The 23,090-nt window shown below is 46.9% G+C and overlaps 1 protein-coding gene across 11 annotated transcripts in view; it reads left to right on the plus strand.

Annotated features, from left to right (window-relative positions):
* Nucleotides 1–887: 887 nt before the first annotated feature.
* The window catches only part of matk (megakaryocyte-associated tyrosine kinase), a 92,920-nt gene continuing 70,717 nt past the window's right edge, over nucleotides 888–23,090 (plus strand). For 3 of the 11 annotated variants that reach the window (XM_041205065.1, XM_041205058.1, XM_041205059.1), the window contains exons 1-2: nucleotides 1,743–2,004; nucleotides 2,199–2,296. The gene's annotated coding sequence lies outside the window, so the exon portion shown is untranslated. Of the gene's footprint in view, nucleotides 973–1,741; nucleotides 2,005–2,198; nucleotides 2,297–23,090 lie in introns of those variants that run through there. The other 8 variants (XM_041205066.1, XM_041205061.1, XM_041205063.1 and 5 more) reach the window with 5 other exon arrangements.

Genomic DNA, 23,090 nt, shown 5'->3' on the forward strand with positions numbered 1-23,090 from the left:
CCTTTTGTCTGTGACATCTTTTGGTTATCTCCACCCTCCATCCAGCTCTTCTTGTCCCACCCCCCTCCCCCCACCTTAAACCAGCTTATATTTCACCTCTTCTATTTTTCCTTAGTTCTATTTTCCGATATCAGTTTTGCAGATCATTGTAATCTTGTCCTCTTGTCATCCACCTTTGTCTATATAGGAGGGACCCTAGGAAACTCCAATTGTTGACCCACTCTAACTGTATCCAGACTCTTTCTTTCCTCAAACTGCTGTTTTAACTTCCTTGAAATTGTAAGTTTTCCCATGTACATAACCCCACCTCCCCTAATAATCTGTTCTGAACAACCTATGATCTGCAATGATTGAATTAACTTCCATCTTCTGGGACAAACAATATTTCCATAGTCACTATGACATCAAATTTTCCTTCTGCTATGTTTATTCTAATTCCAGCATTTTATTCCCAGAGCTTCCAGCATTGAGGTAAAGACACAGGGAGAAAAACCCCATCTGCACTTTCAGCAGACCCAAGGAGCTGGGAGCGCAAATCACCAAACTACATACACCAAGTTGAGGATTACTATCAAGTTTTGTATTTTCTTTAATATTTCTGCCTGTCCCTACCATTCTACGTTTACTCTTAACTTGGGTTCTTACCCTCATTCATTTTATTTGTCGCACCTAAAATTATCAATTTCTTTATCTTATTTTCCCCTTTCCTCAGTCTTGATTCCAACTCTATATTATCCATTGCATTTCTTGTTCCTATTTGCTTAGATGCCCCCATTTTGCCTCTGCTGTAAAGATAGTGTGCACATACAGGACTTGGGTAAGCCACGAAACTCTCCATAATAGAGCATTGGCTGACAAACTACCCAACTCCACGCAAGAATAATCACTTGGAGGAAGTACGAGAGGACAAGGGAGTGCCTTTGCACCCAAGCACCCAGTGAGAGTCAGCTCTTCCAGGAGAAGAAAGGCCGGGTGAGTTGTGGGAGGGAGAGGGTGTGGGGAGGAAGGTTGGGGGGTGGGTGCGGTGGTGGTGGTGGTGGTGGTCGTTGGGGGGGGGGGGGGCGGGTGGGGTGCAGGAGGAAGCTTTGTTTAAATTGTCAACTCAATTGTGCATTTTTTAATGAGCTGAGGGCCCTTTGGAACATATGCCTCTGTGGTTTCCTGTCACAGTGCTTAAGAAAATGCCCATCTCCCATAAAATGACAGGCACGGATCAGATCCCCTAGGTTCAGACATCCGTGCATACTGAGAGAGTACAGAATTGTCAAAAGAGATGGGTTGTTAAGATGTCAGCCTGTTCAGGACATGAAAGGTTCTATGACTTGAAGCTTTAATACAGAAAATGGTGCTGTTCAAATAAGTTGAATTTCACAGTGACTTGTGGAAAATCTTGGGGGCATGGGGTTGAGGTTCACTAGACTCAAACATCTCACAACCCGGGGCTGAACACTGACAGGTTGCCAACTTCCTTAGAGCACAGGGAACGTAAACCCACCACCCTGACTGTAAACATTAGCTAGCAAGCCCTGTTACCAAGCCTTCCCTGAGTTAGGTAATTGCAGTGATCTCAGATAGTTTCCTTTATATCAGTGCCAGTGGTGGAAACTTTCCTTTACGTTGTTAGCCCCAAATATTTACAATGAAAGTAAACCAGTATCCCTGCAAAAAAATTCAATAATATTCTCCAATGCTATACTCAGATCAGAAGAGGAAATGATCCAACTGATCAACAACCCACAGGAAGAGCCCTTCATGTGTACATGCAACATTGAAATACAAATTGGCTGTGTGCCTCTGTGAAATCATTGGCGTAAATTCTCTGAATTGTCTTTTCTGTTTATGTCAAAGTGAAATGCAACAGTAGAGAATTTGCTGTTTCTGAATTGCTGGCAATTAATTACCCAATATCACCACAATACAAGCAATTAACTATAGGATTCCTCCGAATGCTAGGAGACGGCAGCCCTGAAACTAATCACTGATTCCACTGCAAAGCCCTGTGCAGTAAGTAACCTTACTCATTTCTGCTCGTTGATTGTGATCTGTTTTATGCAATTTGGTGAGCTAATTAAAAGAAGGTTGCTTTGAGATTAACAATGACCAGCCACTTTTTGCAAGCTTGTCCTTTTTCTGAAGCTGTTGTAATGAGGATTTTGCTTCTGCTTTTCTCATGGTGTGAATTCAATTGACATATGGAGGAGAAGGAAATGGCTCACTGAATTAAATGTTGTTGAGAAACAGAAGGATAAGTTCTATTGCGCAACAAGGCTGCAAGAAATGTTAAACTGAAGACAAGGTAAGTGAAGAGGTTATTATTAAGGTTTGCGTTTAAAGTTAGTAGATTAGGGGAGGGGATGACTCAGGAGGGTTAGAATTTGAATGGCTTTAAAGCCCTGGCAAAGATGACAGCAGAAGACAGTGCAAAATGTCTGTCTGTGCAGTGCCCTCTCAAATCATTCAAAATTTCCAGACGTGTTACTGTACAGTATTCAGTTCACCTGCTAACCAGTGTCTGAAGGGCTCATACCCTTGTTCACTGGTCAATTCCCATCAGTTGAAATAATCTGTTTTTATTTTTAACCTTTCATTTTTAAAATAAATCAAAAATGAACTTGGCTTTGCTTCAGAGGAAGTTGCATAATTTACCTCGGAAAACACCCAAACTAATGGTGTTGTTTTGTGCACTTTTTTCGACTTACCAGCCAGATAATGGCAGCCCAGAAATTTTAAACTTTAAGAAATATTAACACAGAATTTACAAATCATGTCCTTTGCAGTAATTTGTTAAAAACTTGTATCAAACCCATATCGCTGATGTGGTCAACACATAGTCTATGAGCCACTTGTAACACTTTGGAAGTGACTGACAGTAAATTGGCTTTCCGTTTGGCTGACAATCCTGAATGCTGTACTTGGGAGTTTGAAATACTATTTCCTGTAAAAGCAATATCTTCAGGGATGTGCGATTTTGTGGAGAGCAAGAGTGGTGCGGACGTTTTATAAGCAGGACTGAAATGAAGCTAGGACTTTATAGATGGCACCGGCATGTACTGACTGATAGGCAGAACTGAGAGAGCAGAGGTTAGCAAGGTGGTCAGGGATACCTGAACCATGGATTAACATCAGCGTTCAGCTTTGGCAAGTATGACTTGTTACCGTTAACAGGTTGTGTGGTTTTAGGCTCATTAGCCCAAATCCTGAAACTTTCTGCCATACTTAATTGGATTTTTTTTGAGGAGCGGGTAGAGTTACCAACCATCCAGGATTGTCTCAGAGCCTGGAGGAATTATATATTCATCTCCCAGTCACAGCTGTGAGCAACTTGGGAGAAAAATTACAGGTGTATTAAAATGAAATTGTGGCATAGTGATAGTGTTATTGGATTGTAATTTAGAGGCCTTGCCTAGTGTTCTGGGGGCATAGGCTCAAATCCCTCCACAGCAGCTGGGGAATTTGAATTCAATTAGTTAAAAAAAATCTGGAATTGAAAGTTAGTCTCAGTAATTTTTAAAAATTCTCTTATGGCCTGTGGGTGTCACTGGCTAGGTCAACATTTATTGCCCATTCCTAATTTCCCTTGAGAAGGTGGTGGTGATCCACTCCCTGGAACCATTGCAGTCCATGTGGTGTTGATGTGCCCACAGTGCTATAGGAAGGGAGTTCCTGGATTTTGACCCAGCAGCAATGAAGGAACCACGACAGTGAATGTGACCATGGAACTATCATTGATTGTCATAAAAACCCAACTGGTTCATTAATATCCTTCAGGGAAGGAAATCTGCTGTCCTTACCTGGTCTGGCCTACGTGTGACTCCAGACGCACAGCAATGTGGCTGACTCTTAACTGCCCTCTAAAATGGCCTAGCAAGCCTGTCAATTGTACCAAACTGCCACAGAATAGACTGCAGTGGTTCAGGAAGGTGGCTCATCAACACCTTCTCAAGGGCAATTAGGGATGGGCAGCAAATGCTAGTCTTGCCAGCAAGCCCACATCCCATGAAAAAATGAATAAGAACAGCTGGACAGTGGCGCATTTTTTGTGATCTACATCCTCCCGACAGGCAACTCAAGGGACAAATGACAGAGGCAGCCACTAACTAGATGCCTCTGCTGATTCATTGGCAGGGTCAGGGGCAGAGGTCATCAGCAGCTCTTCAACTATACTGAGGTCTGCAGTATGGCTCTCTGCTTTCTGATCTAGACTCACCCTTGAAGAACTTTGCTGAGTTTGACACAACAGAGGGACAGCACCAGGTAATGGTAGAAATTTGCCTCTGGACCTGCGTAGCGCTTGCAGCTCGCTTCTTCCATTTGAATGAGACTGGGGCCTCAAAATAGCTCACACTTCTTCATCCCTGGAACAGGCAGCTCCTATAGAGTGCCCCAGCAGTTGGCCAATTTGAAGTTAAAAATGACCCAATCAATTAGTAATTTCCCTGCTGTTTGTGGGATCAGTCTGTGAAAAATAGTTGCCACATTCACTCAAGCAACCAGTGACTGCATTGCAACAGCATCACTTTCATCACTTTCTGTATATCATTGGTATCTGATGAAGCATTATATGAAATCATGAGGGGTCTGGACAGAGTAGATAGGAGAAACTGTTCCCACTCATGAAAGGATTGAGAAGGGCACAGAATTAAAATAATTAGTAAATGGAACAAAAGTAATATGAGGAAAATCTTTTTTACAGAGTGAGTGGTTCAGGTCTGAAATGCACTGACTGGGTGTGTGGTGGAGGCAAGTTCAACTGAAGCATTCAAGATGGAATTAGTTGGTTATCTGAAAAGGAAGAATGTGCAGGGTTACGGGGAGAAGACGGGGGTAATGGTGCTGGGTGAGTTGCTCATTCGGAGAGCCGGTACAAACACAATGGGTCAAATGGCCTCCTTTTGTGCCGTAACAAATCTGTGATTCTGTGATTTAGTAAAAATTGGGATCGGATTGACAGCAATAGTGTAGAACCATAGAAAGGTTACAGCACAGAAGGATGCCATTCGGCCCATCTTGTTCATGCCAGCCCGAGGATACCCAGGTGCCCTTTCTAATCCCACCTTCCTGCACCTGGCCCATAGCCCTGCAGCTTACAGCACTTAAGGTGCAGATCCAGGTACTTTTTAAAAGAGTTTAAAGTTTCTGCCTCTACCACCAACTTGGGCAGCGAGTTCCAGACACCCACTACCCTCTGCGTAAAAAAGTTTTTCCTTATGTCCCCCCTACACCTTCTGCCACTTATCTTGAATCTATATCCCTTGGTTCTAGAATTTTCCATCAAGGGAAACACTTTTATCCTGTCCACTCTATCTATTCTCCTCATAATTTTTGTAACCAGTGACCAATCCATTACGGTCCATGGTGCATTTGTACTCCAACATTTTCAGAAAGCAACATTGGAGTCATGTCATGGGTCTTCTGCACAAAGGCAGGTCCTTGGCTCATTGTCTGCTGATGCTTCACCCTGAGCCATTTTTTTGGCAGTTTTTTGTCAGTGGTGCTTTGCCATTGCTTTCCACTCAGGGGCAAGGCAAGAAGGCAGGTACCAAGTCTACTTTAGCCAGAAAAAGAATCGACCTATGCTAGGGGCATTAATCCAATCAACACACTGGCCATTAGCCAACTGAACTAACCAGCCCCTATTGTTGGAGTAAGGGATTGGAAATAAAATCACATTTGGACCGTCACAGCTTATTGCCCAGAATATGCATTGAGGTAAAAAAAGGTTTGATGTGCAGCTATGAAAGGGGAAGTATTATGTTCATGTCAAGCAACTGTTTTGTTCATATTTAGAACAAATATAGGGTTACTCAGCTTGAACAAAGATATGTGGTTACACCTGCTGACATGGGGCTCCTGGTTATTAAAGCTTTTTTGGCACTCGGAGATTCAGAAGGAAACTGATTAACTTGCCATGGGCTGCTGGTTAAAAAAATGGTGTCGCCTGGTGTCAAGCCTTGTGACAATTATGCAATGCCTGCGGCTTTAATGCTCAGCAATTTATTGGAAAGGATTTCCCTCCCACATATGCTGAGGGGGCCTATGTGATGCAGTGGGTTAATACAAAAGGTTGGCTTGACTTCAAACCAATCCCAATAGAGGGGATGATAATTGATAAGATGGTAACACAGGCTTGAAGATCTTACTGGCTTACTTTTGACCTGGTAATCCCCTCTCTCTTCTAACTGTAAGAGCACCACATTGAATGAGATTGGGCATTGTGAACAAAGTTCCAAGTGAATGCAGTCTTGGAGCACAAAACTAACCCTAAACAGTAAACTCAAGAAAGCTAATATCTAACCTATGCTGTACTTGATCAGGGAGTGTTTGATGGTCCAGTGTACAGGGAGATTTATTTACTCTGTACTTAACCTGTCTTGCACCTGCCTTGGGAGGGTTTGATGGGCCAATGTAAAGGGAGCTTTCTGCTTTATCTAACCAGCATTATATATGACCTGTGAGTGTGAAGAGAAAGCTTTCTTTCCTGTATTAACTATATTTCCTGAGCTAACTACAGACTGAGGGTTAACTATCCCAGTACAGACTGAGAGCTGACTACCCCAGTAGAGTCTGAGAACTGACTATCCCAGTCCATACTGAGGGTTAACAATCCCAGTACAGAATGAGGACTGACTATCCCAGCAGAGACTGAGAACTAACTATCCCAGTACAGATGGACAATTAACTATCACAGTAAAGACTGAACACTGATTATCCCAGTACAGAATGAGGACTAACTATCCCAGTACACATGGAGCACTGAGTATCCCAGTACAGTCTGAGAACTGACTATCCCAGTACAGGCTGAAGACTGCATATCCCAGTACAAACTGAGCACTGACTACCCCAGTACACATGGGGAACTGACTATGTCAGTAGAGTCTGAGAACTGACTATCCTAGTCCAGACTGAGGGCTAACAATCCCAGTACAAATTGAGGACTGAATATCCCAGCACAGACTGAAGATTAACTATTCAGTATAGACTGAGCACTGACTATCCTAGTAGAGAATGAGGACTGACTATCCCAGTACAGACGGACGATTAACTGTCCCAGTAAAGACTGAGCACTGATTATCCCAGTACAGACTGAGGATAAACTATCCCAGGACAGACTGAGCACTGAATATCCCATTACAGACTGAGGATTAACTAACCCAATACAGACTGAGTGTTAACTGGCTCAGCACGTACTGAGTTCTGACTATCCCAGTACAGACGGAGTTCTGACTATCCCGGTACAGACGGAGTTCTGACTATCCCGGTACAGACGGAGTTCTGACTATCCCGGTACAGACGGAGTTCTGACTGTCCCGGTACAGACGGAGTTCTGACTGTCCCGGTTCAGAGGGAGTTCTGACTGTCCCGGTTCAGAGGGAGTTCTGACTGTCCCGGTTCAGAGGGAGTTCTGACTGTCCCGGTTCAGAGGGAGTTCTGACTGTCCCGGTTCAGAGGGAGTTCTGACTGTCCCGGTTCAGAGGGAGTTCTGACTGTCCCGGTTCAGAGGGAGTTCTGACTGTCCCGGTTCAGAGGGAGTTCTGACTGTCCCGGTTCAGAGGGAGTTCTGACTGTCCCGGTTCAGAGGGAGTTCTGACTGTCCCGGTTCAGAGGGAGTTCTGACTGTCCCGGTTCAGAGGGAGTTCTGACTGTCCCGGTTCAGAGGGAGTTCTGACTGTCCCGGTTCAGAGGGAGTTCTGACTGTCCCGGTTCAGAGGGAGTTCTGACTGTCCCGGTTCAGAGGGAGTTCTGACTGTCCCGGTTCAGAGGGAGTTCTGACTGTCCCGGTTCAGAGGGAGTTCTGACTGTCCCGGTTCAGAGGGAGTTCTGACTGTCCCGGTTCAGAGGGAGTTCTGACTGTCCCGGTTCAGAGGGAGTTCTGACTGTCCCGGTTCAGAGGGAGTTCTGACTGTCCCGGTTCAGAGGGAGTTCTGACTGTCCCGGTTCAGAGGGAGTTCTGACTGTCCCGGTTCAGAGGGAGTTCTGACTGTCCCGGTTCAGAGGGAGTTCTGACTGTCCCGGTTCAGAGGGAGTTCTGACTGTCCCGGTTCAGAGGGAGTTCTGACTGTCCCGGTTCAGAGGGAGTTCTGACTGTCCCGGTTCAGAGGGAGTTCTGACTGTCCCGGTTCAGAGGGAGTTCTGACTGTCCCGGTTCAGAGGGAGTTCTGACTGTCCCGGTTCAGAGGGAGTTCTGACTGTCCCGGTTCAGAGGGAGTTCTGACTGTCCCGGTTCAGAGGGAGTTCTGACTGTCCCGGTTCAGAGGGAGTTCTGACTGTCCCGGTTCAGAGGGAGTTCTGACTGTCCCGGTTCAGAGGGAGTTCTGACTGTCCCGGTTCAGAGGGAGTTCTGACTGTCCCGGTTCAGAGGGAGTTCTGACTATCCCGGTTCAGAGGGAGTTCTGACTATCCCGGTTCAGAGGGAGTTCTGACTATCCCGGTTCAGAGGGAGTTCTGACTATCCCGGTTCAGAGGGAGTTCTGACTATCCCGGTTCAGAGGGAGTTCTGACTATCCCGGTTCAGAGGGAGTTCTGACTATCCCGGTTCAGAGGGAGTTCTGACTATCCCGGTTCAGAGGGAGTTCTGACTATCCCGGTTCAGAGGGAGTTCTGACTATCCCGGTTCAGAGGGAGTTCTGACTATCCCGGTTCAGAGGGAGTTCTGACTATCCCGGTTCAGAGGGAGTTCTGACTATCCCGGTTCAGAGGGAGTTCTGACTATCCCGGTTCAGAGGGAGTTCTGACTATCCCGGTTCAGAGGGAGTTCTGACTATCCCGGTTCAGAGGGAGTTCTGACTATCCCGGTTCAGAGGGAGTTCTGACTATCCCGGTTCAGAGGGAGTTCTGACTATCCCGGTTCAGAGGGAGTTCTGACTATCCCGGTTCAGAGGGAGTTCTGACTATCCCGGTTCAGAGGGAGTTCTGACTATCCCGGTTCAGAGGGAGTTCTGACTATCCCGGTTCAGAGGGAGTTCTGACTATCCCGGTTCAGAGGGAGTTCTGACTATCCCGGTTCAGAGGGAGTTCTGACTATCCCGGTTCAGAGGGAGTTCTGACTATCCCGGTTCAGAGGGAGTTCTGACTATCCCGGTTCAGAGGGAGTTCTGACTATCCCGGTTCAGAGGGAGTTCTGACTATCCCGGTTCAGAGGGAGTTCTGACTATCCCGGTTCAGAGGGAGTTCTGACTATCCCGGTTCAGAGGGAGTTCTGACTATCCCGGTTCAGAGGGAGTTCTGACTATCCCGGTTCAGAGGGAGTTCTGACTATCCCGGTTCAGAGGGAGTTCTGACTATCCCGGTTCAGAGGGAGTTCTGACTATCCCGGTTCAGAGGGAGTTCTGACTATCCCGGTTCAGAGGGAGTTCTGACTATCCCGGTTCAGAGGGAGTTCTGACTATCCCGGTTCAGAGGGAGTTCTGACTATCCCGGTTCAGAGGGAGTTCTGACTATCCCGGTTCAGAGGGAGTTCTGACTATCCCGGTTCAGAGGGAGTTCTGACTATCCCGGTTCAGAGGGAGTTCTGACTATCCCGGTTCAGAGGGAGTTCTGACTATCCCGGTTCAGAGGGAGTTCTGACTATCCCGGTTCAGAGGGAGTTCTGACTATCCCGGTTCAGAGGGAGTTCTGACTATCCCGGTTCAGAGGGAGTTCTGACTATCCCGGTTCAGAGGGAGTTCTGACTATCCCGGTTCAGAGGGAGTTCTGACTATCCCGGTTCAGAGGGAGTTCTGACTATCCCGGTTCAGAGGGAGTTCTGACTATCCCGGTTCAGAGGGAGTTCTGACTATCCCGGTTCAGAGGGAGTTCTGACTATCCCGGTTCAGAGGGAGTTCTGACTATCCCGGTTCAGAGGGAGTTCTGACTATCCCGGTTCAGAGGGAGTTCTGACTATCCCGGTTCAGAGGGAGTTCTGACTATCCCGGTTCAGAGGGAGTTCTGACTATCCCGGTTCAGAGGGAGTTCTGACTATCCCGGTTCAGAGGGAGTTCTGACTATCCCGGTTCAGAGGGAGTTCTGACTATCCCGGTTCAGAGGGAGTTCTGACTATCCCGGTTCAGAGGGAGTTCTGACTATCCCGGTTCAGAGGGAGTTCTGACTATCCCGGTTCAGAGGGAGTTCTGACTATCCCGGTTCAGAGGGAGTTCTGACTATCCCGGTTCAGAGGGAGTTCTGACTATCCCGGTTCAGAGGGAGTTCTGACTATCCCGGTTCAGAGGGAGTTCTGACTATCCCGGTTCAGAGGGAGTTCTGACTATCCCGGTTCAGAGGGAGTTCTGACTATCCCGGTTCAGAGGGAGTTCTGACTATCCCGGTTCAGAGGGAGTTCTGACTATCCCGGTTCAGAGGGAGTTCTGACTATCCCGGTTCAGAGGGAGTTCTGACTATCCCGGTTCAGAGGGAGTTCTGACTATCCCGGTTCAGAGGGAGTTCTGACTATCCCGGTACAGACTGAGAACTGACTATCCCGGTACAGACTGAGAACTGACTATCCCGGTACAGACTGAGAACTGACTATCCCGGTACAGACTGAGAACTGACTATCCCGGTACAGACTGAGAACTGACTATCCCGGTACAGACTGAGAACTGACTATCCCGGTACAGGTTGCAGACTGACTATCCCAGTATAGACTGTGGATTAACTATCCCAGTGCAGACTGTGGACTGACTATCCCAGTTCAGACCGAGGACTGACTGTCCCAGTTGTCATGAGGCTATGCCTCTTTATCTTTGAAAATATGATTTTTCAATTTTCAACTGATTGGAACTTTGCAATAGGGGGAGGTGATGGTGTAGTGGTATTGTCGCTGGGCTAGTAATCCAGAAACCCAGGATTATGCTCTGGGGATCTGGGTTCGAATTCCGCCACTGCAGATGGTGGAATTTGAATTCAATAAAAACCTGGAATTAAAAGTCTAATGATGACCGTGACCATGAAACCATTGGTTGATTGTTGTAAAAACCCATTCCTTCCCTTTTGGGATGGAAATGTCGTCCTTACCTGGTCTGGCCTACATGTGACTCCAATCCACAGCAGTGTGATAGACTCTTAAATGGCCTAGCAAGCCACTCAGTTGTAACAAGTTGCTACAAAGTCACAAAAAAAGGAAAGAAACTGGACGGACCAGAAACTGGATGACTGCATCGACCTAGGCACCGGAAATGATAACGGCATTCTCAGCCTTGTTGACCCTGCAAAATCCTCCTTACTTACCTCTGGTGGCTAGTGCCAAAAGTGGGAGAGCTGTCTCACAGACTAGTCAAGCAACAGCCTGACATAGTCAACATCACGGAATCATATCTGACAGATAATGGCCCAGACAGGACAGACCCAGCAGAGGTGGCAGCACAGTGGTATACAGTCGGGAAGGAGTTGCCCTGGGAGTCCTCAACGTCGACTCTGGATCCCATGAAGTCTCATGACATCAGGTCAAAAGCATGGTTAAGGAAACCTCCTGCTGGTTACCATGTAGCACCCTCGCTCAGCTGACGAATCAGTGCTGTTGAACAATCCATGTTGAATATCACTTGGAAAAAGAACTGTGGGTGGCAAGGGAGCATAATGTACTCTGGGTGGGGCACTTCAATGTCTGTCACCAAGAGTGGCTCAGTAGTACAACTACTGACCAAGCTGGCCGAGTCTTAAAGGACATAGCTGCTGGACTGGGTCTGCGGCAGGTGGTGAGGGAACCAACAAGAGGGAAAAACATACTTGATCTCATCCTCACCAACCTGCCTGCCGCTGATGCATCAGTCCATGACAGTATCGATAGGAGTGACCACCACACAGTCATTGTGGAAACAAAGTCCCGCTTTCACATTGAGGATACCCTCCATCGTGTTGTGTGGCACCACCACCATGCTAAATGGGATAGATTTCGAACAGATATAGGAACTCAAGATTGGGCACCCATGAGGCACTGTGGGCCAGCAGCAGCAGAATTGTACTTGAGCACGATCTGTAACCTCATGGCCTGGCATATCCTCCACTCTACCATTACCACCAAGCCAAGGGATCAACCCTGGTGCAATGAAGAGTGCAGGAGTGCATGCCAGGAGCAGCACCAGGCATACCTAAAAATGAGGTGACAACCTGGTGAAGCTATAACACAGGACTACTTGCATGCCAAACAGCATAAGCAGCAAGTGATAGACAGAGCTAAGCGATCCCAGAACCAATGGATCAGATGTAAGCTCTGCAGTCCTGCCACACTCAGTCGTGAATGGTGGTGGACAATTAACTACTCACTGGAGGAGGAGGCTCCACACATATCCCCATCCTCAATGATAGAGGAATCCAGCACAGCAGTGCAAAAGATAAGGCTGAAGCATTCGCAACAACCTACAGCCAGAAGTGCCGAATGGATGATCCATCTCAACCTCCTCTGGAGGTCCCCAGCATCACAGATGCCAGTCTTCAGCCAATTCAATTCACACCACATGATATCAAGAAATGGCTGAAGGCAATGGATACTGCAAAGGCTATGGGCCCTGATAATATTCCGGCAATAGTACTGAAGACTTGTGCTCCAAAACTTGCCACACCCAGTACAGCTACAACACTGGCATCTATCCTGCTATGTAGGAAATTGCCCAGGTATGTCCTGTACACAAAAAGCAGGACAAATCCAACCCAGCCAATTACCATTCCAACAGTCTACTTTCGATCATCAGTAAAGTAACGGAAGGGGTCATCAACAGGGCTATCAAGCGGCACTTGCTTAGCAATATCTTGCTCACTGTTACCCAGTTTGGGTTCCACCAGGGCCACTCAGCCCCTGACCTCATTACAGACTTGGTTCAAACAAAAGAGCTGAACTCCCGAGGTGAGGTGAGAGTGACTGCCCTTGACATCAAGGCAGCATTTGACCATGTGTGGCATCAAGGAGCCCCAGCAAAACTGGAGTCACTGGGAATCAGAGGAAAACTCTCCACTGGTTGGAGTCATACCTAGCACAAAGAAAGATGGTTGTGGTTGTTGGAGGTCAGTCATCTCAGTTCCAGGACTCACTGCAGGAGTTCCTCATGGTAGTGTCCTAGGCCCAACCATCTTCACCTGCTTCATCAATGACTCTCCTTCCATCATAAGGTCAGAAGCGGGGATATTCGCAGATGATTGCATGATGTTCAGCACTTTTCACTACTCCTCAGATACTGAGGCAGTCCACGTCCAAATGCAGCAAGACCTGGCAAATATCCAAGCTTGGGCTGACAAGTGGCAAGTAACATTCGTGCCAGACAAGTGTCAGGCAATGACCATCTCCAACAAGAGAGAATCCAACCATCGTCCCTTGATGTTCAATGGCATTACCATCACTGAATCCCCCACTATCAACATCCTGGGGGTTACCATTGACCAGAAACTGAACTGGACTAGCCATATAAATACTGTGGCTACAAGAGCAGGTCAGAGGCTAGGAATTGTGTGACAAGTAACTCACCTCCTGACTCCCCAGATCCTGTCCACCATCTACAAGGCACAAGCCAGGAGTGTGATGGAATACTCACCACTTGCTTGGATGAGTGCAGCTCCTGCAACACTGAAGAAGCTGGACACCATCCAGGACAAAGCAGTCCACTTGATTGGCACCACATCCACAAACATTCACTCCCTCCACCACCGATGCACAGTAGCAGCAATGTGTACCATCTACAAGATGCACTGCAGGAATTCACCAAGGCTCCTTAGACAGCACCTCCCAAACCCACGACCACTATCATCTAGAAGGACAAGGGCAGCAGATACATGGGAACACCACCATCTAGAAGTTCCCCTCCAAGTCACTCACCATCCTGACTTGGAAATATACCGCCGTTCCTTCACTGTTGCTGGGTCAAAATCCTGGAACGCCCTTCCTAACAGCACTGTGGATGTACCTGCACCACATGGACTGCAGCAGTTCAAGAAGGAAGCTCACCACCATCTTCTCAAGGCAACTAGGGATGGGCATTAGATGCTGGCCCAGCCAGCGAAGCCCACATCCTGTGAAGGAATAAAAAAAAAAATTGATCTGAGACAGAGCAAACTGCCTAAGTAAGAGACATCCAAAATGCAAAGTAATAGATATTGAAACAATGGCTGCCACAGACAGATATACCCAAAACCTCTTGGGAATACATAATGGGTGAAGTATTTCAAGGCAAAGCTGCCCGGCCACCAGAGAGAGATTGCAAGTGGCACAGGTGATGTGTCAAGAAAGTCTTCAGCAGTGGAAACAGGCTTAAGGCTGCTCTCTCTCCCTGTCTCTCTTTTGAGATGAGAATGCCGTCCAGTTTTCCCAGAAACCTACCAGCAAACTGAGATCCCGTAATTACTGCAACATCATCTACATCTGAGTGCATCCAAGAAACCAGGTAACCCAAATCAGCTGCAACGTTTATAACCCACACCTCAAGGACAATCAAAGGACACCTAGCTGTATATTCTTTTACCTTATTTTCGTGAACTCTAACCCCTTATTTCTAATACGCGTGCACGCACGTGTGCGTGTGTATGTGCCCATGTGTGTGCCCAAATGTGTGCCCGAATGACTTCATGAGGGCCGAATGCTTGACATCACGTTTTTATTATTTTTCTCGGGTTTAGTGGTTAATAAATTTGCTCTTTCTTTGGCTCAGGAAAATCTTGTTTGATTGGTTCCTTATTGCTAACAGTTTAAATAGTTAATAGATTCGGATTTGATGAAGGCATATCTGTGTGATACCATCTTCAACCTTTGTTGTGACCAACTGAGGAGGTCATAACAAAATACAGACTAAGGACTGACTATCCCAATTCAGACTGGGCACTACCTATCCCAGTTCAGAGTGAGGACTGACTATTCCAATAGAGACAGCGGACTGACTATCCCAGTACAGACTGAGCACTGACTATCCCAGCACTGGCTGAGCATTGATTATCCCAGTACAGACTGCGGACTAACTATCCCAGTACAGACAGTGGATTAATTATCCCAGTACAGGCTGAGGACTGAGTATCCCAGTACAGACAGAGTTCTGACTCTCCCAGTACGGAATGTGGACTGACTCTCCCAGTACAGGTTGAACACTAGGTAATTCCAGGTAATTCTGTTTTTGTTTTGGATTTCCAGCATCCGCAGTTTTTTTGTTTTTATCTCTGTGTTTAATTGACTGCCACTGCTCTTCAAGAAATGCCTACCTCCTTGAAGAAGTTCTGTTCCTCTCTGCGACAAGATTTCCGTATCTCTCTGTTGTCTTGCTCACCTTCCTTGCTTTCCATTTCCCTCCTAGTGTTTGACGAGGTGTTTACTAAAACCCGCTTTCACAGCCATATCTCCTTTCTCAGTGACTGTCTCCGTCTCCGACTTACCCCACGTGGATTTCAACTGAAATTCCACCCCTCATGTTTCGAACCCACCCAGGATTACAGGTATCTCCGGGACATAAAAGGTTTCTCGGACTGCTGTTCCCATCACATTCTGAAATCCACACTCAGTGCCATGCGCCGCCATATGCACACACTCAACCTCTCCCTCCAGCAGCACCGCCGTACCCTTTTTCAAAGCTGCGCGTGCCCCCAGTTTCATTTTATCCTTCGGCTCATCCGACGCCTCAACAAGAAACTTTTTCTCTTTCTCTCAAGTGCTAAGGAACGCAAGCTCCAACAACTCATCGACACCAACACCCATCTAGGATCCTCCACCCCTGCCTGTCCCTCCGTCCCCACCCTTTCTTCCAATCCCAACCCCAGCCGTGTATTCACTATACCCCCTGACCTTCCCCTCTCCGATGCTGAATGTTCAGTGCTCAGCAAAGGACTTAGTTTCATACCCTTACGCCCTCACCTCAATGAATTTCGGGCTCGGCATGATACTGAACTCTTCTTTCGCTGTCTTCGTCTCCGGGCTCACTTCTTTGGGCAGGAGTCCTCTCCCAGTTCAACGGATCCTTTTACCCATCTCCAATATTCTCCCTCTACCTGGACCCCTCCCTCTGGATTCTTACCTTCTGTCGATCTTTTCATTGAGAACTGTCGGCGCGACATTAGTCGTCTCAATTTCTCTGCTCCTCTCACCCATTCTAACCTGTCTCTCTCTGAACTTACTGCACTCCATTCTCTCAGGTCCAACCCTGACATTGTCATCAAACCCGCTGACAAGGGTGGTGCTGTTGTTGTCTGGCGCACTGACCTCTACCTCGCGGAGGCTGAGCGTCAACTCGCAGACACTTCCTCCTACCTCTCCCTGGACCATGACCCCACCATTGAACATCAAGCCATTGTTTCCAGGACTGTCACTGACGTCATCTCCTCTGGGGATCTCCCTCCCACAGCTTCCAACCTGATAGTCGCCCAACCTCGGACGGCCCGCTTCTATCTCCTACCCAAAATCCACAAACAGAACTGCCCCAGTAGACCGATCGTCTCAGCTTGCTCCTGCCCCACAGAACTCATTTCTCGTTATCTTGACTCCCTTCTCTCTCCCCTTGTCCAGTCCCTTCCCACCTACATCCGTGATTCCTCTGACACCTTACGTCACATCAACAATTTCCAGTTCCCTGGCCCCAACCGCTTACTCTTCACCATGGACGTCCAATCCCTCTACACCTCCATCCCCCACCAGGATGGTCTGAGGGCCCTTAGCTTCTTCCTCGAACAGAGGCCCGAACAATCCCCATCCACCACTACTCTCCTCCGTCTGGCTGAACTTGTTCTCACGCTGAACAATTTCTCCTTCAACTCCTCTCACTTCCTCCAAATAAAAGGTGTGGCTATGGGTACCCGCATGGGCCCCAGCTATGCCTGTCTCTTTATGGGGTATGTGGAACATTCCTTGTTGCAGTCCTACTCCGGCCCCCTTCCACAACTCTTTCTTCGGTACATCGATGATTACTTCGGTGCCGCTTCATGCTCTCGTCGGGACTTGGAAAAATTTATTAATTTTGCTTCCAATCTCCACCCCTCCATCATTTTCACGTGGTCCATCTCTGACACTTCCCTTCCCTTCCTTGACCTTTCTGTCTCAATCTCTGGTGATAGACTGTCCACCAACATCCATTACAAACCCACCGACTCCCACAGCTATCTCGACTACAGCTCCTCACACCCCACTTCCTGTAAGGACTCCATCCCATTCTCTCAGTTCCTTCACCTCCGTCGCATCTGTTCCAATGATGCTACATTCAAAAACAGTTCCTCTGACATGTCCTCTTTCTTCCTTAACCGAGGCTTTCCACCCACGGTCGTTGACAGGGCCCTCAACCGTGTCCGGCCCATCTCCCGCGCATCCGCCCTCAAGCCTTCTCCTCCCTCCCAGAAACATGATAGGGTCCCCCTTGTCCTCATTTATCACCCCACCAGCCTCCGCATTCAAAGGATCATCCTCCGCCATTTCCGCCAACTCCAGCATGATGCCACCACCAAACACATCTTCCCTTCACCCCCATTATCGGCATTCCGTAGGGATCGCTCCCTCCGGGACACCCTGGTCCACTCCTCCATCACCCCCTACTCCTCAACCCCCTCCTATGGCACCACCCCATGCCCACGCAAAAGATGCAACACCTGCCCCTTCACTTCCTCTCTCCTCATCGTCCAAGGACCCAAACACTCCTTTCAAGTGAAGCAGCATTTCACTTGCATTTCCCCCAACTTAGTCTACTGCATTCGTTGCTCCCAATGTGGTCTCCTCTACATTGGAGAGACCAAACGTAAACTGGGCGACCGCTTTGCAGAACACCTGCGGTCTGTCCGCAAGAATGACCCAAACCTCCCTGTCGCTTGCCATTTTAACACTCCACCCTGCTCTCTTGCCCACATGTCTGTCCTTGGCTTGCTGCATTGTTCCAGTGAAGCCCAACGCAAACTGGAGGAACAACACCTCATCTTCCAACTAGGGACTTTACAGCCTTCCAGACTGAATATTGAATTCAACAACTTTAGGTCGTGAGCTCCCTCCCCCATCCCCACCCCCTTTCTGTTTCCCCCTTCCTTTTTTTCCCCAATAAATTATAAAGATTTTCCTTTTTCCACCCATTTCCATTATAAAAAAAAAAACCCACTAGAGCTATACCTTGAGTGCCCTACCATCCATTCTTAATTAGCACATTCGTTTAGATATTATCACCAACTTTAACACCTATGTGTTCTATTGTACTATTGTCGTTGACATCTTTTGATGATCTGCTTCTATCACTGCTTGTTTGTCCCTACAACCACACCACCCCCCCCCCCTCCACCTCTCTGTCTCTCTATCTCTCCGCCCCCCACACACACACCTTAAACCAGCTTATATTTCAACTCTTTCTTGGACTCGAACTCAAGTTCTGTCGAAGGGTCATGAGGACTCGAAACGTCAACTCTTTTCTTCTCCGCCGATGCTGCCAGACCTGCTGAGTTTTTCCAGGTAATTCTGTTTTTGTTTTGAACACTGACTATCCCAGTTCAGACTGATGACTGACTATCCCAGTACAGTATGTGTACTAACTGTCCCAGTGCAGACAATGGGTTAACTATCGCAGCACAGACAGGGCACTGACTATCCCATCACAGATTGAGAACTGACTATCCCAGTACTGATTGAGGATGAACTAACCCAGTGCAGTCTGAGTGTTAACTGTCTCAGTACATACTGACTATCACATAATAGCCTGAGGACTACTATCCTATTTAAAACTGAAGACTGACTATCCCAGTACAGATTGAGGATTAACTATCCCAGTACGGACTGAGGTTTAACTATCCCAGTTCATACTGTGAACTGACCCTGCCAGTACAGATTGAGCAATGACTATCCCAGTACAGACTGAGGATTAACTATCCCAGTACAGATTGAGGACTGACTATCCCAATGCAGACTAATTAAGAGACAATGTTGCATTGTTGAAAAAATATCTCTGAGGATTGCAAGGCTTTGACGTGTTAATTTTTTTTCCTGATATTTGGCATCCTTTCAAAGTGACACACAGTGACACTGGCAGAATTTTTAGGTTGGCATGCGGGTGTGCACCCGACCCGTTTGGATGCGAAATCCGGCGAGATGACATCAGGTGTGCGTCCCAACGTCATCCCGCGCTCGCATGATATTTTGGTTGGCAGGCCTGCACGAATGTCAGAAGTGCACCCACCGACAACAAAGAAGACAATTAAAGTTGTTAAAGTTCCAATTGCCCCCGATTTTTCTTGGTCCGTCCAATCTTATGGTTGGCAGATGGGTGAATCTGCCAGGCAGACTTTGCATTTTTGATGAAACATCATCCAAGGGCGGGATGAAACAGACACTAGGAGCAGGAGTAGGCCATTTGGCCCTTCGAGCCTGCTCTGTCATTCAATATGATCATGGCTGATGCTCTATCTCAATAACATATTTCTGATTTCTCATACCCCCTTGGTGCCTGCATTATCCAAAAATTTATCATGTATATGTTCAGGTGTCTGATTCTGAAGCATGGACATTTTTTTTCCAGATTTCAAAATCTTTTTTTTAATTGTTTTGAAGTCTTCAGCTCCCTGAGGCAGCTCTCTGCCTTTTGGGAGCTTTCATTCAGCGCTCGCCCATGCCCGTGCTTACGTTAGCGCCCACCCTCTTCCCGCCCCCACACCGGCAGTGCTGACCATTTCAGTGCGCATTTCAGGCTGGCTGAAATGATCGGGGGCCGATCGTGGACGGTGGTCTGTTCCCCGGCCACTCCTGGGCCCATCGATCCCGCCCGCACGCTGACCTAAGAATCCTGCTCTATGTCTGCAATCTGGGGAAATATTTTTCAATATACAGGCAGGGCATGAAACATTATCTTCCTCCTTCCGGATGTTATTGTGACATAAAAATCTTCTCTGTCCAAAGCGAGCGAGAGCAAATAGTCATTGATCACTGTTCTTTTTTTATGTGACATGACGATGGCCAGTTTTTAAGTAAATTTGAGCAGGACACATCCTGACTCAGCTGCTCCAGGTGGTGCCTGTACTAGAATCTGCAGTGACTTTCAAAGCATCCCTCCACCCATCACTACAATATGTCAAAATCAATATACTGCGAATGCTAGAGAATGCAGGTTTGGGCAGCGTCTGTGGAAAGAGAAGCTGAGTTAATGGACAAGATGTTGTGGCGACGGGTATCCTGCCCCCCAATTGGAGAACCAGTGGGAACCATGCGCCACCATTTCACGAGAGGTCCAACGCAATTATAAAGTAAGCAGGCACTAACATGGACAGCATCAGGTCTCATGTCAGATTAAGCCCTCAGAAGGGTGGAAATCATGCACCTGAGCTCTTCATTACCCAGTAACACACTTGGGCCTTTACCAGGGATCATTGCTGGGTCTCTGGTGAGAGATAAATGGGGTGGGATGGGGTTTGTGGGAAGGTGGTCGCTGAGGGGGAGGGATCCGATACATGGGTAGGGAAGTGGCATTCAGCAGGTCCTCCCTTCTAATGCTGGGTCGCTTGATCAGGCACTGAGTGCCTGCAGATGAGAGACCCCCCCACCCACCCCCCCACCCCTCCCCATCACCGGTATGCCACTGGCAGGTTTTATTGGGCAGCTCTCTGGAGGCACAGGAGACCTCTGAGGGTCTTGTTTTATCCCTGAACCCCAAAGAGTGGCTTTCCTGCATCAGCCCCTCCCAGTCACACTCTACAAATGGTCAGTTATCCAACTGATTGATCATGAGCCAGCTGAACCGGTGTAAGAATATATGGCCACCTTGTGTTCAATATGCATGGGTATTCATGAATTCAAAGTAATCAGGCAATCTAGGCTAAGGATGTATGAGCATTCTAAGGAACAGGAATTATGGACATTCTAGATCCTGAGCAGAAACCCCAAAAACTTAGGTGGGCTCTCACCAGGCATTGCATGGGCTTTGTTCATCCTATAACAATAGCATGCTGATTGCAATGGCCAGGTTCCTCTAAGGGAGCTTTTCTTGCATCTCTCTCAGAAGTGGAGTCTGCAACACTGGAGTAGGTGGAGTCTACAATACAGGATTGACTGGAGGCTGTCAGCCGTTCTCACTAAGTTGTCTCGCTGTTTCAATTGGGTCAGAAAGTTGTATCCATTTTTTATCCTGCGTCCCATCAATTTCAGGACCATAGCTTTAATGTATAAACATCAACATAGGACTTTAGGAAGTCCCAGCAATTTTACAAAAGTATTTTGGGTAACCCAGTGATAAAACAGTGCAGAAGAAACTGTCTGGTTGATTGTTTTCTCCACCGTTACCATTTAGTGGGCAGAAGTCCCCACAATCCAGTTAAAGGCCATTCTACAGCTACCTCCTGGGAATCTCATAACCCAGTGACAGTATCCTTAAGACAATTCCATGTGGAATGTCCCTTAGATCCTGAGCAGTTTAAATTTAGCAGCATTTTCAACAGATCCAAAGGACCCTAAAAGCTAAAGAATTAAGTTATTAGAATAGGTTGCATAGACTAGGCTTGTATATAGAAGATTCAGGGTTGATCTAATTGAGTTGTTTAAGAAGATTAAAGGAAATGATAATGTAGATTGAGAGAAAGTATTTCATCTTGCGGGGAGTCCAGGACACGGGGACATAATCTCAAAATTAGAGGTAGATCATTCAGGACTGGTGTCAGGAAGCACTTCTTCACACAAAGCATCATGATTATCTGGAATTGTCTCCCCAAAAGGGCTGTTAAGGTGAGCTGAATTGAAAATTTCAAAACAGAGATTGATAGATTTTTGTTAGGTGAGAATATTAGGGGATATGAAATAGAGGTGGTTAAAGAAGTTAAAACAAAGATCAGCCAAGATCAACCATAGATCATGGTGTATAAGTCAACCCAATGTATAAGATGACCTCATATTTTTGGCATCAAAATGCATGTTTAGGCTTATACTTGCCATATAAGTCGACCTCCCATTTTCCAGCTAATAAATGCATCTTTAGGGCTATACTTGCACTAGGAATCAACTTCAATTTTTCAGCTCAGAAATACATATTTAGTGTTATACTCACCTTAGGTCAGTACATGGGATCAAGCACGTAGTATGAGATTGGACTTCCTAAAGTCCTTTGCTGTGATTATAAAAACAAAGTGACATGTTGCCAAGAAGATGTAGGGGAGTTTAAGACATACCCACACACAGCAGACCATGCATGGTTATAAAAGACCATGCATGGTGATTGACGAACAGAAATGGGTCCTCCTGAAAAAAGAATGAAGTAGGAAACTGGTTTCGAGCTTAAAAAGTTAACTTGCCAAATAGATGTGCTGCAGCAAGGGAGTTCGGTGTTGGTGAAAAAATCAGGTGAGAATGAAAGAAGAAGGAGATACCTGCCCTAAAGGAGATGCCCAAGAATAAATGTGTCAAGAGAAAAGGAACCAGCCACCGGCCTGATCTTGAGAAGCATATATTAGATTGGGTCTTCAAAAATCATCAGAATGGTTATATCGTCACCAGAAATGCAATCCGTTCATACGCACTTAAGTGGGCCAAGTCAAACCCTGAGCCCAGAAAGATTTCCGGGCAATCGTAAGTTGGCTTTGCTGCTTTATGGAATGAAAATGTTGCAGCAGAAGACAAAGGTTGCTCAGAAATTACCAAAAGATCCTGACGACGAAATGACCATTTTCCAGCAATTCATCATCAGACAACTGCAAAAGCATGAGTGCCCATTATGCCACACCGGCAACATGGATGAAAACGTCCATGAATTTCAATGTGTCCAGCAACCAAACTGTGGAGTAGAAAGGTTCGGAAACAGTTTTAGTGGAAACCACAGGACATTAGAAGACAAGATTCAGGGTACAACTAGCCTGCATGGTTGATGGAACACAATTAAAGCCTATGGTAATTTTCAAATGTAAAACCATGCCGCAAATCAAGTTCCCTGCAGGAGTTTTTGTGCATGCCCATGACAACTAATGGATGGATGAGGATGCAGTGAAGCTGTGGATTGATAACGTATGGAATAGGTACTCCAGTGGCCTACATAAAGAACACAGCTTAATCGTATGGGGCATGTTCAGATCCCATATAACTGTGAGATCAAGAGGCGCTGCAAAGAAACACCCACATCGCAGTTATACCAAGGGACCTAACATCCATAGTTGAACCTGCGGATTTGTGCCTCAACAAGCCATTCAAGGATCATATTCACAACAAATGGAATAAGTAGATG

Source organism: Carcharodon carcharias, chromosome 14 (genome assembly GCF_017639515.1).
Source record: "Carcharodon carcharias isolate sCarCar2 chromosome 14, sCarCar2.pri, whole genome shotgun sequence".
Classification (NCBI taxonomy): domain Eukaryota; kingdom Metazoa; phylum Chordata; class Chondrichthyes; order Lamniformes; family Lamnidae; genus Carcharodon; species Carcharodon carcharias.